The following is an 18527-nucleotide window of genomic DNA, read 5'->3' on the forward strand; positions in this document are numbered from 1 at the left end:
ACTGATTTTAAAGTTACACTGATTTGTACTGGTATAATTGATATTAGAATCTGGCTCAAAATTGCTAACTGACACAACCTCTCTTTTTAAAGATATACCTCAACCCATTATATAAATAGGGTGTTTTTATCTGCCAGTGATTGGCCAGACAATGGACCCAATGAATCTTGTTAGCGGAATATTCCTCTCCCCCATCCAGTGTCTGCAGTGGCCATGTTTGTACTTCTGCACCTCACCACAAATGATGCTTGAACCCGTTAATAGGCAGTAACTCTACCAGACAAAAGGAAGCCTCTTTTACATTCTCAAATAGTGGAGGCCCCAATGTAGGAGAAAGACCCATTATGTAGAAAATACTGCAAAAAAATTGAACACAATGGGGGTGGAGGGTGTAATTTATTGAGAATAACAATGTCTAAAAAAGCCTCGGTCTCATGAGTCAACATTATCACTGTTGAAAATTTACAGGGAAAAAAGTGAGATGGTGTAAGATCACTTTCACTAGGTTTCCTGGTTGCAAAATGAGGTCTGTCCCTTCTAATGAGGGACAGCTGAAAGGTATGTTCTTCTGGCTGAGCCTCAGCCGGAAGATACCCTTCTTTGTATTATACATTGTTCCCCGGGCCTCAATTATTTTGAGAGATGTGAATCTTTCATTTATGAATATTCTTTGATCAAAGTGACACAGAAAAATTGTTGCGTATTTATATCCACTTTTGAAAAGAAAGCATTATAGATTAAAAACCCAACACTAGGCTAATAAACAAACCAACTCAAACCAGCCTATTTTAATTTGTTTTGCATTTAAAGTTTAGTGTTCTCTGCAAAGACCTGTATTTCAATCAACATCTTTTTGGTGCATAGAACATGGAGGTGAGATTATACCTTGCAGACCCACAGGGAAGTGAGCAGAAGGAGACAAGGGCTCCACTCTAGGTGTTGAACACTCTGCTATAGAGCTAGGTGGGAAATGGGTTTCTAGTCTCGTGAATATTTGAAAGTGCCAAGTTTTTTCCTGTCCTGAGTTGGGCCCCAAAATTTGAAATCTCAACCATATCAGCCAACCAAAAAGCCATTTCCACGCCCCACCCGCATTTTGGGTCAAATGAAACATTTTAATTTTGTCTGTCTAATTAGCTTTGATTTTGAAATGCAAACCAGAAAAACAACGTTGTATAAAAACCCCAAAATAATTTCAAAGCTATTTGTTGTGTGTGCATGAACAGTACTGGGGTTGATGAACTAGCATTTTTTGACAAAAATGATTTGTCAAAAAGATTTCCAACCAGCTTCACCCTGGTCCCAATCCAGCAAAATACTCAGGCATGTCCATAACTAAGCTTGAGAGTAATCTTAGCAAGGCCAGTAGAATCACTCATGTTCTTAAAAAGCTTTTACTACATACCAGCCACAACACCTTCCAGGATCAAGCCTTAAATCATGATGCAGTCAAGACTTACAAGAATGAAATGAGCAGTTGTAGGGTCCACCTTAGAATGCTTATATAGCAATGTCACAGGTGTGATATTTTCTGTAATGACAATTCTATACCAGCAGAAGCCCTAGATAGATTCAGTTATACTGGCATAAAAATGCTTCTCCTGATATTGCTTATTTGCCCAGTGAAATGGGGTAAGGATTTTTTTTTGTTAATTTTTTGGCAGATGTAAGCCATCTCTACATTAGGAGGGTTTGTGGGATAGCGAATTTGCAAGCTTTTTCTAATATAGGCTAGGCCTAGGTCAGGAGTCAAATAAAGGACTTTATTTGGGTGTTTTAGTGGAGTAAAGTAAAGTAGCTCCAACAGATAACTTTTGTTTTGAATGAGGATAAAGCTATCTTCTATAACTTTAATTTTTTACACGCTAGGCCATAAATCTTAGCTCTGGCTTGCAAATAAAATAAACCCAACTTAAAAATGTAGGATCAACTGATCAGATGGACTCTAGTGTACTACAGATAGATGCTTTTATAGCTATCCCCAGCTACTGATGTAGCAACCAAGGGAAGCTTCCCTGTTTTGCAAGTTGATTTGGTTTTGGCAGAAGCTTTTGCTTACAAAAATCATTAGTGATTCTTTGTTTGGGAAGAAATTGTTTTCTGTGTAGCCTAGGTTAAGAAAGAACTTACTTACTTTCCTGCCAGAACTGCAAACAGACAGTTCATCCTATGACATTTCCTTACCCTAAGCAAGTACTGTAAGGTGATATACAAGGCCTAAGGGCTAAAGGAAACATGATTATTTAGCAGCGTTACAATCGGAAGTGGTGAATTCCCCCTGGAATGTAGGGAAAGCTTCCTGTTCTTTGTAGATCAGCCTATTATTGGAATACACTTGCCTGTCATTAATCCTCAAAGTAATTAAATGGAAAGGAAGTGATTAAATCACTGAACAGGAATGGCTGCTGATTCAGAGGGAAAAACCCAGGCCAACTAAGTATTTAATTGTTAGCTAGGCACACTCATTAGTATAAGCAGGTATCTTCCTGTTTACACAGGTAATTAATGTAGTAATTAAATGAAGATGAAATGCAGAAGGCATCATTATTATGGTCTGCTAAGACCTAGATACACAAAGGCTGGCAGAATCTTTTTCTTCATAAAGGGATAAGATTAAGAAAAAGGGACCATCTCCACGGCTGGTGCAAATGGGCAGAGCTCCATTGGTGCTATCCTTATTTATAGCTATTGAGGATCTGGTCCAACATTTTAATACATCTCAAAAATAGGATGTATGAAAAAATGAAAGGGGGGAATATAATTATTCATACAGTTCTCAAAAGAAAAAAGATTAGCCATGTCCCAAAGGTGCTTAGAGCAGGTCCCTGAATGTAAATGTTATTCAAAGCAAGACAATATGTTTTTAAGAATGACAACAACATTTTAAAAGAAGCTTGAATAGATTTAGAAAGCCCGGATTGTCTTCAGAGGAAGAGTCTAATAGTAGTGAGCTAAATTTACAAATCGTTCCAAGATAACACCAATATTACTTATTGCAATGTTATTGTGCATCTTTTGTTCAGCCTCTGAGAGCGAAGCTTATAAATTTGTTTAGTGAACATGATTGTCACTGGCTAAGTGTCAAAGGAAATAAATAGAAACAGCTACCACAAGCCTCTAGGTAATCACTGTCTTATGTGTAATGCTAATAATGGAAAATATAAATAAAAATCCAATGATGTCTTTATGTCCGGTTCATTCTTATTGTTTTCCCTTTATTTTTCTTGCTTCCCCTCCCCATCTTATCCAGGACCATTACTAGGTGGCAATTTTATACAAAAAGGATGACTAATAGAATGCTTAATGTCATTATTTGGACCCAGATTTTTAAAAGTGACTAATATTGGGTTGCCAATGAGACTGCTTTAAGGGGCCTGATTTTTAGAGGGTAAATGGGCATCCAGATATTGAGGCAACCAGAGCCAGGCCATTTTAAAAAAAAGTTACCATATAATTTATGTATAAAAATCCCCTGAATTATTTCAGTATTTCATAACTAGGAAAGAATATGGATTTGTATAGTTAATGTATCAAATGCTGTCTTTGAATGCACACCCAGAGCTCCCACGGGCTTTAACCCATGGCAAAAAGAGAGCTTGTTTTACACAGGCCTGGAACCAATCAGATTTCTTTCAGCCTCTACCTTGCCTCAGCTAGTTCCCTGCTATTTTATAACCCCTGCTTCCAGAGAAATCAAGTACAAGCTGTCAATTAGTCTTGTTAACATTTCCTCCAGGAGCTCCTGCTGATCCATGCATCCTCATTATATTACAGGCAACTCTCGCTATATAATATTGGCTGTGTAAGAATTATTTGGATTTTTTTTTAATACTCATCCCTACCAGACAGGGTTATAAGGTCTTTTCCACTAGGACAGATGAGTTTTGTCATGTGATTCTGAAGGTATAACATTCTGTTGCATTATTCTAGATGGACCTGTAGCACCACTTATTAAGGTGGCCCAACACTTCCCATTTTAAGAACCTATTTTCAGTTGATGATAACCTTACCGAACTTTAGTCATTTGGGCTGAAGTTTTCCATGCTAGATGTCTGCCTCAGGCAGAATTTTTGGTTTTTTGGAAAGTTTCAGCCAAGATAGTTCTTTTGTTTCTGAGAACAAGGTTGTTCTGCCTATGTTAAAAAAATTCTTGCAACTGTTTCATTGAGAACCTCTAGCACTTCCATGCTTTGAAGAAGGAACTTGAAATTTGGTGGTGATGAGCAGCTGTTTGTATCAGGGATGTCATGCTTTGCCATTCCCGTGAATCTTTGCTCAAGTTGTAAAGCTCAGAAAAATCTCAGTTCACACATGCTCAGCAGAACTTTGCAGCTAAACACTGAAGTTTCCATCCCTATCATACCTCCTGTGGGCTTACTGGACTGCAAATGCACCATGCCTACAGTCTGACTGAACATGTTACAGCCTAGGAGTGCAGAGGCTGAGCAGGACTTTCCCTATCATTACTTCTCCCACTCCCAGCAGGTTGGGGCTGCTCTGCTGTGGTGCTGAACACAGGCACCAAAATTGGGGAAAAGAGTTTGCAGGAGCCAGAGGTTGGGGAGTAGAGCAGGAAAGGAGGTAGGAGTTTTGGCATGGGGGAGTGGGAGGAGTTGGATTTGGAGAAGAGGGCAGGAGCCAGGGCATATCAGAATGTATACGCATAAGTGGGCTGAATTAAGGTTATGCAGCCGAACTTAATTATGGCATTTCCTAACTTTTGAGTACTTGACTTTACAACCTTAATGATCTTTTAACATATATCCAAAAAAGCTAACACACATATAGGGATAGATTTGCAGCCCATTGAGTCCTTTTTGTGTCACTTGGGAGACACAGGGTAACTAAGGCAACTTTAAGTGGGCATGTGAGGATTCCCCTATCATGGGGGAATTTTCAACTGCCACTGCCGCTCTAGTCATCTATTCCTAGACTGCCCTGGCATGACGGTATGTTGAGGATTGGATGGGGGATACCAAGATCCCATAACTCTTGCTGCCATAGTAATTTCTAGGAATCTGCTTCAAGCCAGCACAGTTTAGAGCAACACGGAGTTTGCTCAAGCTTATGCTGGGACTGAAGTGGCCCCTAGTTACATCCAGAATTGGGGGGGATGGAAAGGTGTCAGAGCCTCTACTTTGTTCTCTTTTCAGGTGTACTTAAAGATTCAGCCAAAAACCTTTACAATTTTGATGCAAGATAAAACCAGCTTCTTCAATTTTGCTACAACTCATATGTCCCTCATACATTCAATGGTTAGAATTTGGCCATCAAAATCTTGATTGTAGATTGAGCCCTGTAAGTCTCAGTGAGGCATCTCTCGTTTCCAAGCTGCTTTATTGAATCCAGCATCTTATTGTCTTTCAGTTATTTTCATATGAAGTGTTTTCCTCCTTTCCAGCATTCCCAGACATATGGATTACTTTGTCTATACATTCCCTCAACTAATGTAGCTGGACTGCTTGAAATTAATGCCATGAAGCCATCTTTGGTGTAAGTATCCAGTTAGTACGATAGCAGCAAAATAAATCTAGCCTCAGGAACCCAAAAACAAGGCCTTTATTTGAAACCATAAAATGCCAGTGAGACTGTTCGTTCTGGGAAAGAATGCAGTGAACTCAGAAGATTTAGGCCAATCCTTTCTCAATTCAGTCATACTGACCCTTTGGTTGCAAGTAACAGCAAGCAGCCCTCATAGCCATTTCTAACAATACACTGCAATTAATTTGTAACAGTAGACTCATTTCTTTTTAAATTGTTGGCAATTTCTACCTTATTACCCCTGCACTGCTACTTTCTGAAAGTAGCTACGTTGCTTGTACAGGTGCTATTATAGCTTAAGCAAAGGGAGAGCACAATATGGCAAAGCTTTTAGCTGGCTCACTGCAATTTTGACAATTATAGAGTAGTGTTTGTTCTCACTCTAAACTATTCTGTAGGATGGTGTAGATGCATTTGACATGATGGCCACACAATTTATGTTAGGTCAGCGCTTTGGAGAAAGGCAAAAGTGAAAGATAAGGCTTGCTTGTTTGGTTCAGTGACAAAAGAGGATGTAAAACAGCCCTCAAAATAATCTGACTACCCAAGTAATACCACTTTACGAGAGAGAAGGGTGAGACTGCATGCAGCTCCCTCACTCCCTCTATACTTCTTCCCAATTCCTTCCTCTCCACCTCCTGAGGTTGGTGGGCTCTTCCATTTACAGAGTGCAGCGCTCAAGACACAAACTTTGCTCTCCCATGTGTGTTGTGTACAATATTATAGCTCAGGTCACTGTTGCTGTGCTGCCAGTGTTAGGGTAGCCTCTGAGACCTTATCCACTTGTTTCCCCAAGAACTCAGTTTGACTCCAATCAGCACACCAACAACACTGGAGCTGATGAGGCTTAAGCATAGGGGGCTGGACATTACACAAAAAGCCTCTTCCTTTATATATATTTAGACATACATTGCATGCATCACACATTTTGGGATTGGATTAGTCATTTTCGGACTCTTTTACTTTATATAGCACGTATCCTACATGTTATTAGTACATCTTGCTTTTAAGGAAGTAAGTCAATTATATACAGTTAAAACTTCTTTAATGAGTCCTTGGTTTAGCTCATTCAATTGATACTCTTGCTGATATCTTCTGTTGAAATGCTTAGTCATGTTCCCACAGTATCTCTGTGTCATCTTGGTTTCAAAGTACCATACCAATTTCAAACAGTTCAGTTCCCATGCCACTCCTGTGATGTTTCTTTAGGTGTCATTACCTCCCACCTTGGCAGTTGTATGCATTCTAACGTACACCCTTTTGTCCAGGAAGTTCTGTCAACAGTCCTGAACCATCGTCCGCCAAATTTTAGGTAACTGCAGATTAATAAAATTCAGTAAGACTGACACAAATGAACTGAACATCTTTGTACAAGATTACCCGAAACAATTTGGATCAGTTTCCAGTCGAGGACATTTTAGTCTTATTTACAAAACATCACCAGGCCATAGATGCCAGGTCTAGCTTTTCCCTAATGAATGTATTATTTCCATTCCAGAAATTCATGGAATTAGTGCATCACTAAATCAGACTATCTGGCAGTCTTCCCTTAGCCTCTGTAGAGGATATAAAGTGTATTAATGAACAGGTTACATTGAGAGGCTGTGAAATGCCTTAACATGTTCTTCTACATTTTATCATCCCCATTTAAAAAAAAAAGTTTCCAGAAGTACATACACCAAGAACAACCTTCCATGTTTAGTAGTAACAATTGTGATGGAGCAAGGCCGGATGGCTACAGGAAAGTACTGAGGAGCAGGTATGTTAGCTCCAGGCTAAGCAAATCCCTAGTACCATGGGAACCAAAATGGCAGTTGCTCCAGGCTAATCAAGGCACCTGGGGCCAATTAAGAACTTTCTAGAAGGCACCAGGGAGAGCTACATTGATTGGAGCACCTGCAGCCAATCAGGACAGGCTAATCAAGGCACCTGGTATAAAAAGGGGAGCTCACTCCAGTCTAGGGAGGAGGAGCCAGAGGAAAGAAGTGCGTATGAGGAGCTGGGAGCAAGAGACACAAGGAACTAAGAACTGAGAGGGGGTACTACTGGAGGATTGAGGAAAACACCATACAATCAAGCAGCATCAGACACCAGGAGGATCCTGTGGTGAGGATAAAGAAGGTGTTTGAAGGAGGCTATGGGGAAGTAGCCCAGGGAGCTGTAGCGGTCAAGCAGCGGTTACAAGTAGCACTATAGAGACTGCTGCAATTCACAGGGCCCTGGGCTGGAACCCGGAGTAGAGGGCGGGCCCGGGCTCCCCCCTAGCCCCGCTACTCCTAATCAGACATAGGAGTAGTTGATCCAGACTATGGGTTTCATCCAAGGGGAAAACCACTGAGGGGAAGAAATCCGCCAATAAGCGCAGGACCTACTAGAGGAGAGGAGGAACTTTGCCACACAATATAACCTGTCATCTGGAGAGAACCTCCATGCAGGAGCTTGTCATCACTTACTTCCCAAAACACTGTATCTGCTCATGGACTTATGGAAACTGGATACAGCCATGTGTTCCTATGGTTAGGAATAAGGCCTTACAACTCTGCCTGCTCAGTCTTCAAGCAGCCTATGAGAACAGCTTTGCAACAGCTGGGGTGCCTGATTTACCAGTCCATCTGATCTTGCCTTGCTCCTGTCCTGCCCAGTCTACTCCAGTCCTGATTGGTTCCTGACTCTGGCTCTTTCCTTTGGTCCCATTCTTGATCTGACTCCTACTCCAATCAGCAGGCATGGATGCTCCTGGTCTGGCTGCTAGGCCTGGCTGCTCCCACCCCAGTTCAGGACATGTCTGCATTACACCAGCAGCTGTGCCTATGTCCCCCTGCCTCCATGACCCCCATTCCTGTCCGTATGAAGGCTAACTCAACCGTCAAACATGCTGATGTATGACATCTAAGACACTTATTACCACCTTGGCCAAAATTAGGGATTGAATTGATGATCTCCAGAGCTAAAAGCAGTGTCTTTATAACTGATGCTAAAATGACACGGTCTCAAACTGACAGTTGTCAGACTCCCATGCCTTGGACGGGGCACAGAGTGAGATGCATGACCCACAGTTGCCAGTGGGTTACAAAAGCAAAATGTGTGATGAATGACTGAATTGTGAAATATTCTTTGATTGACCATACAATAATTTAAGCTCAATTTTATACTGAAAAAATGATAGATTTAAAGAAGTCTTCACTTCATGGAACTTACCATCCCATCCCCACATAGATCATCAGCAGGCTTTGAACAAGGGCTGTCCAGAGAATAGAATTAAGGTCCCACTACAGATATAAATTTGGGGGAGGGGAGTGGCAAGGGGAACCCATCTTCAATTGGGATGAGGAGTCAAATATTTAGAGTCAACCTACTGCTGGTGGCATCTGACTCAGATGATGAAAATGAACGTGTGTCAGTCCACACTGCTTTGGATTGTTGTTATTGAGCAGAATCTGTTGTCAGCATGGAAGCATGTCCTCTGGAATGGTGGTTGAAGTATGAAGGGGCAAACAAATCTTTAGTGCATCTGGCACATAAACATCTTGTGATGCCAGCCACAACAGTGCCATACAAAGGCCTGTTCTCATTTTCAGGTGACATAGTGGGCAGCATTATCTTCTGTAAAAGTACTGTCTTAGGCCTGGTCCACACTAGGACTTTAATTCGAATTTAGCAGCGTTAATTCAAATTAACCGTGCACCCGTCCACACCATGAAGCTATTTAATTCGACATAGAGGGCTCTTTAGTTCGACTTCTGTACTCCTCCCCGACGAGGGGAGTAGCGCTAAATTTGACATGGCCATGTCGAATTAGGCTAGGTGTGGACGGAAATCGACCTTAGTAGCTCCGGGAGCTATCCCACACTGCACCACTCTGTTGACGCTCTGGACAGCAGTCCGAGCTTGGATGTTCTGATCAGCCACACAGGAAAAGCCCCGGGAAAATTTGAATTCCTTTTCCTGTCTGGCCAGTTTGAATCTCATTTCCTGGTTGGACATCGGGGCGAGCTCAGCAGCACTGGCAACGATGCAGAGCTCTCCAGCAGAGGAGTTCATACAATCCTGAATAGAAAGAGGGCCCCAGCATGGACTGACCGGGAAGTCTTGGATCTGATCGGTGTGTGGGGCGAGGAGTCTGTGCTTTCGGAGCTGCGCTCCAAAAAACGGAATGCAAAGACCTACAAGAAGGTCTCCAAAGCCATGAGAGACAGAGGATACAGCCGGGATGCAACGCAGTGCCGCGTGAAAATGAAGGACCTGAGACAAGGCTACCAGAAGACCAAAGCGGCAAACGGACGCTCCGGAGCCTGCCACCACTGCCCCACCAGTGACCGTGGACTCTGACGATGGGATAGTGTCGATGGCCAGTTCCTCGGCGATGTTCGCGGACGGGGAAGATGAGGAAGGGTTTGTGGAGGACGAGGCAGGCGACAGCGCTTACAACGCTGGTTTCCCCGACAGCCAGGATCTCTTCATCACCCTCACGGAGATCCCCTACCAATCCTCCCCGGCCGTTAACCCGGACCCTGAATCAGGGGAAGGATCAGTCGGTAAGTGCTTTAAACATGTAAACTTTTATTATTAATGGAACAGGAATCTGAAGTATGTGAAAAGGAGGTCTATATATATGGGGATAAAACAGAAATCCTCCTGGGAGATCTCCACGAAGCTCTCCTGGAGGTAATCGAAAAGCCTCCGCAGGAGTTTCCTGGGGAGAGCTGCCTTATTGGGTGCTCCGTGGTAGCACACTTTTCCACGCCAGGCTTTCATGAGGTACTCAGGGAGCATTGCCTCCCCGAGCATGGCTGCATAGGCCCCTGGTTTGTGCTGGCTTTCACGCAGCATGTGCTCTCTATCTCCTTCAGTGACCCTCCTCAGGGTGATCTCGCTCAGAGACTCCTGCATCTAATTAGGGGAATTACTGTAATGTTACACCTGGTCCAAAGTATTTTTAAAAAATCTCCAGACAGACGGCGTAGCAGAGACTCAGCACGCTGCTGCGTGACAAGTGTAACGGAAAGCCAAAGAATAAAATGGACGCTCATGGAGGGAGGGGGGACTGAGGATGCAAGCTATCCCACAGTTCCTGCAGTCTCCGAAAAGCATTTGCATTCTTGGCTGAGCTCCCAATACCTGTACGGTCAAACACATTGTCCGCGGCGGTTCAGGGCATAGCTCGTCAATGTACCCCCCCCCACACCCCCAGAAGGAAAAGGAAAAAAAATCGTCTCTTGACTCTTTTAAATGTCACCCTATGTGTACTGAATGCTGCTGGTAGACGCGATGCTGCGGCACTGTACTGTAGCATCCTCCCCGCCCCCCTCCGCCTCATGGGTGGCTGATGGTGCAATAAGACTGATATCCGTCGTCATCATCAGCCTTGCGGTAGATGGTGTAGTGCAGTAGGACTGCTACCCATCCTCGTCATCAGCCCATAAGTAGACGGCCTGCTAACCGTCTTCATCATAGCAACAGGGGGCTGAGCTCCATCAGCCCCCGCCCTTCATGTGTAAAGAAAAGATTCTGTATTGCCTGGACTACCATAGCAGCAGGATGCTGGTCTCCTCTCCCCCACACTGCTTAATGTCCTATCTGGACTATCATAGCAGCTGAAGCCTGCCTTCCCCTCATTTCATTTCACTAACAAGTCACTGTTTCTTATTCCTGCATTCTTTTTTACTTCAGCATACAAATGGGGGGACACTACAACGGTAGCCCAGGAAGGCTGGGGGAGGAGGGAAGCAACAGGTGGGGTTGTTGCAGGGGCACCCCCTGTGAATGGCATGCAGCTCGTCATTCCTGCGGGATCTGACACGGAGCGGCTGTGCTCTCTAGTTCTCTGTTACACTGCAACCCTAGCACAGTTGCCCCATATTCTAGGCAGGACTGATTCTATTTTTAGATAACATAAAGGAGGGATTGACTCGGGGAGTCATTCCCAGTTTTGTCTTTTGTGCCCCCGGCTAATCTCGGCCAGGAGCACCTATGACAGCAGCAGAAGGTATAGTGCAGTAGGACTGTTAACCGTCCTCACCTTGCCAATTTACAATGGCATGGTAGATGGTGCAATATGGCTGATAACCATCTCTGCTGTCATGCAAAAGCAAATGAATGCTGCTGTGTAGCGCTGCTGAATCGCCTCTGTCCGCGGCATCTAGTACACATACGGTGACAGTGACAAAAGGCAAAACAGGCTCCATGGTTGCCACGCTATGGCGTCTGCCAGGGTAATCCAGGGAAAATGGGCTCGAAATGATTGTCTGCCGTTGCTTTCCCGAAGGAATGAGTGACTACATTTACCCAGTACCACCCGCAACAATGAAATTTGCCCCATCAGGCACTGGGATCTCAATCCAGAATTCCAAGGGTCGGGGGACACTGCGATGAGGTGGAACAGGGGCAGAGTTTATTCTTTCCAGATTGCCTGCAGCAGGAGTGTGCACGAGATAGGTGCTGTGCATGCTCTTGTTCACAGATACAGACTAGACTGTGTTCATTGTTCGCAAAAATGTATCTTTGCAAGGAATTCACTCCCTTTTCCCCATCACACAGCTTCGACTGTCTCCATGTAGGGATATTAAAGAAGGTTTATATTAAACATGGTTTATATGAGAAATGATTTATTGATTTATTGTTAATTAATACTTTATAACTTAAGGTTTATGTTAGAAGTAAATTTGTGATTCCCAACATTTAGCCTCTAACTTGCAAGCCATCAGCTGTGTCTGTGTGAACCCTGCTCAAAGAGATACTTGGTATAAAACTTGTTAAGATCAAAGAAATACTTTGTATAAAACTTGTTAAACATTAATTATCTCTAAGTAAGCCAAAACAGTAGCTGTTATAGTGTATAGATAAAGACCCCCACCCTCTGTAAGTTTTCATCTCACTTTATCTTTGCTTGTTAAAAGACAGGGAGTCTCACATAAATTGGTAACACCCCAAAAGGTAAAGAGACAGTGAAATAGATGTGATTAAGATAGAGAATGTATGTGAATGCATGCCTAGTTTAAACAATGAATGAATGGTTAGGGAGTCACCAGCCTGAAGAATTCAGTGTCAGCTGAAGAAGGTGTCAAGTGGGATCAACCAGATGACCCCCGGAGGGCAAACTGGAATCCACCCACCACACCTCAAAGGAAGGAAAAACAAAGCATCTGACAACATGGAGCCAGCCACCTGCTGATTGATTTAGCAACAGCAAAATGAAGCAACTCCTATGAACTAACATAGGGAAAAATCCCTATAAAACTGGACTCTAAAGAATAAGGACTTTGAGTCTATGGTTCTGCTGCCAGCCTCCAGGAGCATCAGATGCATCTGACACAGACTCGGCTCCATCCTCATGACCAAGATACCTGGCCAGTAACTTGGCATGAGCAACATCTAGGCTGGTAACTATAACATCTATACAGAACCTGAATGAATGATTGTGTGGATGAATATATATGTGTGTGTGTGTGTGTGTGTTTGTATAAGGAATAATTAGTAATAGAAACAAGTAGGAAAACATTGTCTTTTGTTTTGTTATGGTATTTACAATAAATGTGGCATCTTTGCCTTATCCCTCTTAATAAGATCCTGCTGGTTTTTATTATATTGGTACAACATTCAGACCTGCCACAGCATCCCCCTCACAGAGGCTGGCAAAGATTAGGCGGTGAAAGAAAAAGACATGGGACGAGATGTTCGCTGAACTTATGGGCTGCTCCCGAGCCGAGGCGGACCAGCAGAGCCAGTGGAGGGATACCCTCTCTCTGTACCAGCGCTCACACAGCGAACGGGAGGAGAGGTGGCGTGAGGAAGACAAGCAGGTGACTCAAACGCTGCTTGGACTAATGAGGGAGCAAACGGACACGCTCCGGCGCCTTGTGCATGTTCTGCAGGACCGCAGGCAGGAGGACAGAGCCCCCCTGCAGTGTATCTGCAACCGCCCTCCCCCGCCCGCCACAAAGTCCCATACCCCCCTCACCCAAAATAACCAGAAGGAGGGGCACCAGGGGCCGTGAAAACTGTCACTGCACCCCAGCAGAGTGCTCAAGTACCCAAAAGCTCTCATACCCTAAATTTTGAGAAGTCCTTCCCTTCCTGAGTCACCCAAGCCCAAATCCCAGTTTCATCCCCTGTCTAGTTAATTATTAAAAATACTTTGCTGTTAATTACTGTTTCCGTCATGTTTTTTTACAGAAGACTGTGTTTGAAGGGGGGGGGGGAAGGGGGTTGGTAATTGCATAGGACGGTCACCTTTACCAGGGTACAGACACGGGGGCAGGATCAGCAGCAGGTCACACACACAGTGCAGTCAGTAGGCACCCTGGTCAGTATGGGAGGTGGTTTCCAGGTTCTGTGTGGGTGGGGGGGACGTGACTTTGTAGCGGGGGAGGGCGGTTACAGATCTTATGCAGCGGTCCTTGTCCTGGACCGCAGAGTCACGCAGCAGAGGAATCTGTATCCGTCCTCCTCCGCCACAAGGTCACATAGCCCCCGCACACAGAATCCCAAAAAGGAGGGATGGCAGGTTCCGTTGAAACAACCAGTCCGGCACTGCGGACCGCTCTAGGAGCAGGAGGCTGTCATTCCTCGAGTTTAGAGGCGGTCTTTACATCACTGCACACCCTACTCAGCACAGGCTGCGTCCCAGTTTCAACCCTTTAACTCAAAGTCATTAATAAAGAAACCTTTGTTAAGTAACAATGGAACATGTATTTTATTTTTACACGTGTGTTGGAAGTGGGGGAAACGGGGTGAACGGGGTATGTAACTGCAGAGGATAGTCAACAGTAACTGGGTAAAGAAACAGGGGCAGGTTCAGCTTCTCTGTAAAGAAACTGAACAGTCACAGGTCACGCTGCTCGCTGGTACTTGAAGAGTTCCTTGTCGCTGTCCAAGGCGCCTGTATAGGGCTTCATGAGCCAGGGCATTAGCGGGTAGGCTGGGTCCCCGAGGATCACTGTAGGCATCTGCACATCCCCAAGAGTTATTTTGTGGTCCGGGAAGAAACTACCTTCCTGCAGGTGTCTAAACAGACCACAGTTCCTGAAAACACGCGCGTCATGAATCTTGCCTGGCCACCTGACGTTGATGTTGGTAAAACGTCCCCTATGGTCCACCAGTGCTTGCAGCACCATTGAAAAGTAGCCCGATTTCTCAGCAGCTGACTGTGGAAGAGGTGGACGATAAGGTGCGAGGAGGTGAAAATGGCCATAACTGCAGCGGGCTCCATGCTCGCAGTGCTGTGGCGTCCGCGCTGTCACTGACCAGAAAAGTGCACGAACAGATTGCCCGCAGGCGCTTTCAGGGAGGGAGGGCGTGATTGACGGTTCAATGATGACAGTTACCCAAAACCACCCTCGACACATTTTTTCCCCCAGCAGGCATTGGGGGCTCTACCCAGCATTCCAATGGGCAGCGGGGACTGTGGGAACTGTGGGATAGCTGCCCACAGTGCACCGCTTCCAAAGTCAACACTGGCCCCGTTAGTGTGGACTCAAAGTCGAATTAGTGTCCTTAGTGTGGATACACAAATTCGACTTCGTAAGGTCGATTCCACAAATTCGAATTAAGTTGAATCGAACTACTCTTGTAGTGTAGACATACCCTTAGTGACTGGCTGAAAAAGAAGTAGCACTGAGCAGACATGTAGGCTCTAAAATTGTAGATTTGTTACACAACTGCACTCAAAAACATTTCACAACAGATTGCATTACAGTACTTGCATGAGATAATTGAAAAATATAAACAAAATAAATAGTATTTTTGCTTACCAATATTTGCACTGTAAAAAGAGAAAGTGAGCACTGTACACTTCAATTTTAATTAAAACAAAGAATACAATATATTTGAAAATGTAGAAAAACATCCAAAAATGTATAACAATAGAATATCAATTGAAATGTAATAGTGTGATTAAAACTGATTAATTTTAGTTAATCATGATTAATTTTAGTCAACGGCAATTAATTGACAGCCCTAATTTGGAGTCACTGGGTTTGACTTGGTAATTTTTTCCATTATAGCCAAAGTCATAAAATGCTCTACAGGCAATACTAGTGATGCAGAACTGATATTCTAGGAATCAGCACATGAGGAGCAATAATGGAGCCAAAGGACAGGTCCCAGAATGTTTTCGATTTCTTGCAAAAGTAGTACAAAGAAAAGTAAGACAATCCAGTTAAGAAAAGTTACCCAATGGGGTGATTGATACAGATGAATTAACTGTCAGAATTCTATTTTTCATCAATTTGCCATGGAAAATTCAAACAGTGCTCAATGTTGGTATTCTGTCTTTGGCATTCAAGGAGGTGATTAAAAACAAACAAACACAATGCCACAAAATAAAGGTTTAAAACTTCTATAAAAATTGACCTCTAAGGCTACCACTGCACCATACATTTATGAACTAGAGGATGGCAACTCTTTGGAACAAACCCAATCAAACATGGGTCATAAATGGATATTATATTCATCATTGTGCTAATTAGCAGTATGTGGTTCATGCTCCATTGAATTGATGATCCTAGGTATAACATTTAAGTATGATTGGATGGCACGTAAAACAGGTTCTTGGCAGTAGCTAGCATGTCACTAGCCTGCCATTTCTAACTGGAATATTCTAAGCACACTTCCTGTTCTGACATGTCTGAAGCATTGTATATTCTTGCTAGACATCTTTCCCCCAGAATGAACATGCCTAGTTCCCTTAACCTTATTTTCCAAACATTTATATTAGCTTTGGTGATTTTCAACTTGAATTTCTCTTTTTAAACCAAGAGTGCTGCCCAGAACTGTACAGAATATTCTAATTGAGCTGTAACCAGTACCAAGTTGAAGAGAATGATTACCCTGCTACTCCTGTTAATACAATCCTATGTAGCGTTTAAAAAAAAAAAAAAAGCACGCTTCACACTGATTACTTATTCACTTCGTTGTTGTGGTTCCCAGATCCTAGTGATACTTCTGCAGAGAGGACTTGTAACCTCTTCAGAGGATTGTATACAGTTGATGTCTTACAGGGGAAAGGTAGACAGCTATTATAACAGTTTTAGTGTTTGGGGGGAAAAAAAGTCCCTTCCATATATTTTATGTTTACTGCTTTAGATTTGATGACACTTATTTTTCAAGTGGAAGAAAAACTAAAGAAGAAAATCCCTGCACCTATGAGAAACTGTTCAACATTGTAGAAATAAGAGAAAAGACTTCCGGTACTCTAAACTTTTATACAACTTGAAAAAAATTGTCCAAATATTTATTTTTTGTTTTATTTTTAAATTAAATGAAAACTTTTGGTAGTTTAATGTGCAGCCATTATCAAAATGTTCCTGAATCAGTGAGAAGGCTGCAGTAAACTCTGACTGAGATTTGAACTTTGATGAACCAGCTCTCTAAGCTGCTAAGTTTTAGCTTGCTAATTTAGTGATACATGCCTGCTAGGCTTTGGAGGACTGTGTCAGGCACAGAATTTAGAAGGTCATGAAGGGTTAGCTGAAGACTTGAGGGACTAGGTTTAGTGCGCATGTGTTGGTGGCCTGTGATACACAGGTCAGACTGGATGATCTGGTGGCCCCTTCTGGCCTTCAACAGAGTCAGTCATAGAGTTTAAACTATGAGGTCACATGACTGAGGCCAGGACCCTAGCAAGCAACAGGAGGTGGGAGAGGTGTGTGGCCAAACCAGAGGTATAAATTTAGAGACCTCCTGCGAGAGCTCCTTTGAGCAAAAAGATGCCATGACAGAATGAGGAAGCACAGCAACTGAGTGAGTTGCCAAGGTAAGGAAAGTTTGGTTGCAGTGGGAAGAGTCCAAGGGATTCTAACACTTTTCATGAGGACTTGATACCTTTCTAATTAATTGCCAAATTTAGGATTTGTGGCATAAAATAAAGAAACATTAAACCCCCATGAGTAAAAATGCAAGCAGAAGACTAGCAGCAGGGCCACCAAGTTTGTTGCATTGAGTGCACCATGTAGGATTACCTTCCTTGAGGGCAAGTAGCATAGCTGTGCATGCAGTGCAATCAACTCACAGGTCTCAGAAACTTAGTATGGGCTCCTGAGGCCAGAGTGGCTGAACTGGAAGAGCTAAGACAGAAGTACACAGATGAGACTTTTAAAGACTTTGTCAAGCAGTCCCACCTCTTGAATGATAGCACGAGTGCTGTTAAAGAGGAAGGAAGTCTCAGAGCAGGAGGGCATCAAATTGGAGCAGAGGGAAATGATCCCATAATTGGGACCCACCTCCTAGATGATATCAGATATCCTTTTGCACTGATGCTATCCCTCCCTGTGTTAAGAGTCAGGCAATAGAAGCATGGGATTCAGTTATTAGAAATCTAGATGGTCATCACAAACCCAACTATGTGAATTGCCTGATGGGTGCAAAGGTCGGAGATCTCATGAGATATTTAGATTAGCACATATATAGTGCTAGGGAGGAGCCACTGGCCATGGTACATGTAGGTACCAATGACATAGGGAAAGGCCAAATTTAGGCTGCTAGGTAAGAGATTAAAGTTCGGGACCTTCATGGTAACATTATCTTAAAGTTTCCAGTTCCACACATGGGGCCACAAGGGAGGAAAGGTTTAAGTTTATTAGGAACTGGGGAACCTTTTGCAGAAGGAATGGCCTATACAGGAGGGAAAGGATCCACCTAAACCAAAATGGAACCAGACAGATAGCACATAAAATTAAAAAAGTAGTTTGTTTGTTCTTTTTAAACAAAGGGCTGGGAGAATGCTGACAGGTGCAGAGGATCATATGTTTCAGAAGGAGACATCCCTTAGGATGAATTTAATTAAGAAGGACCACTGTATCCTAGATGAGATAAGAGGACAGATGCCAGTAAGATACTGGTAGGAGCTTGTGAGAAAGTCAAATGAGAGAGTCTGATTTAAATATAAGCACATGAAGGCAAGCAACTGACTACTGACAATATGTTCAAGTGCTTATATACACATGCTAGAAGTCTAAATACGAAGAGACTGAACTAGAGTGCCTGGCACT

The sequence above is a fragment of the Mauremys mutica genome, chromosome 1 (genome assembly GCF_020497125.1).
Source record: "Mauremys mutica isolate MM-2020 ecotype Southern chromosome 1, ASM2049712v1, whole genome shotgun sequence".
Classification (NCBI taxonomy): domain Eukaryota; kingdom Metazoa; phylum Chordata; order Testudines; family Geoemydidae; genus Mauremys; species Mauremys mutica.